The sequence below is a fragment of the Choloepus didactylus genome, chromosome 12 (assembly GCF_015220235.1).
Source record: "Choloepus didactylus isolate mChoDid1 chromosome 12, mChoDid1.pri, whole genome shotgun sequence".
NCBI lineage: Eukaryota > Metazoa > Chordata > Mammalia > Pilosa > Megalonychidae > Choloepus > Choloepus didactylus.
This window is the reverse complement of record NC_051318.1, coordinates 6,019,210-6,020,849: the sequence shown is the minus strand read 5'-3', so window position 1 is coordinate 6,020,849 and position 1,640 is coordinate 6,019,210. Positions and strand designations below refer to the sequence as shown.

The window sequence follows — 1,640 nt, the reverse complement described above, 5'->3', positions numbered from 1 at the left end:
CAAGAGTTCACCCTGCCAGACATTTCATTTTTTCTCAGTTATTTGTTTATTTGGATTGGATAGGGTCTAGAATATAAGAGGTTCAAAAGGCTATTCAGTGAAAAATATCCCTCTCATCTTCAATTTCTCTCTCCAAAGGCAACAAGTGTCACCAACGTCTTGTCTATCTTTACAAATATAGTCTATGCACATCCAAGGAAATATGCACATGTGTATAAGTATGTACATATATATGCGTGTGTGCACGTCCATGTGTACATTGTCTTTTTATTTACACAAACAACAGCATGGCATGCTCACTGTTCTGCACTTAGGTTATTCTATGCAATGATACATTTTGGAGATTGTTTCATCTTAGTATATAAAGAATTCTGGAAGGTTTTTTTTTTTAGTATCTTATTTTGAAACAACTCAAACTTACAGCAGCCTGCAAGAATATATAAAGAAATCTCATATACGTTTTACCAAGATTCACTAATATTTGATGTTTTGTCACATTATCATCCTGTCTTTGAAATCTTTTTATTGTCATTCTTGAACCATTTCAAAATAGCCTGCACACATCCTGCCCTGTTGCCCCTTAATATTTCGTTATGTGTTTCTAAGAACAAGGCTATTCATTTATATAATCAGTGTAGAGTTATCAAATTCAGAGGAATTTTTGCCAGAGATTCATAAATTTGGTTGTATTTTTTCCTAAAAAACCAGATACCAAACACGTTGATCGCTATATGATGTGCTTGTTTTCCACCTGGAACCACTGTGAGGAGAAAAAGTTTCCCTGAGGGACTCCTTTCCTGGCAGATGAGGTTTTTGTCTGGCCCATGTTTTCGCAGCGACACATTATTCGGCTTCATGGTTCTTGGCTGAATGTGCACGTCTCACCTTCTGCTTCTCCACTTGGGGTCTGACCCCCAACCTCCTGAACCATTCATCTCCCAAGCTCCGGACAACGGGGGTCACCCTTCGCCACCAGCGCAGTCCCCGACTTTGGGTCAGGAGGGATTGCTCACTCATTTGGTTTTAGCTCGTTTATTTCATGTGGGTGTTTTACACACTTTCCTGCAAGCTCATCAATAAATTTTTTTTTTTTCCGTCTCCGTACTGCCAACTGTATCTCAAGTCGTCAAGGTGGGGTATTGGGGAAAGTTTTCAATTAGCAATGGTCGCACCTTGGATAAACCTCATTGGCTATGACACTGCCACTGCGCAAAGCTCACCAATAAATTTTTAGATGTGCTTGTTATAATTTGTCCAGAGACTTTTATAGGAGGAGGACTTTAAAAATATCTGGACTGCCATGCTACTAGAAGCTAATGTCCATTTATTAAAGGCCAATTTAAACTAAAAGAAATTAGGGAAGAAAAAATGGTCATATGTAGCAGGGCTATCCAATAGAAATGTAATTGGAGCCACATATGTAATTTAAGATATTCAGGTAGTCACATTAAAAAAAGGAAAAAGAAATAGGTGAAATTAATTTTAGTAACATTTTATTTAGCTCAATAAATCCAAAATATTACTGTTTCAATATAATCAACATAAAAATTATAAATGAAATTGTTCACATTTTTGGCACTTTCAAAACCCAGTGTGCATTTTTCTCCTTACAGCAGAATTCAGTTTGTTCTAGCTACGTT

At 36.9% G+C, this 1,640-nt stretch overlaps 1 non-coding gene across 1 annotated transcript; it reads right to left on the bottom strand.

Moving 5' to 3' along the window:
• Positions 1–1,078: 1,078 nt before the first annotated feature.
• Positions 1,079–1,217, bottom strand: LOC119507500. Its single transcript, XR_005211258.1, has one exon. It is a non-coding gene; the product is annotated as a U4 spliceosomal RNA (small nuclear RNA).
• Positions 1,218–1,640: the final 423 nt, after the last annotated feature.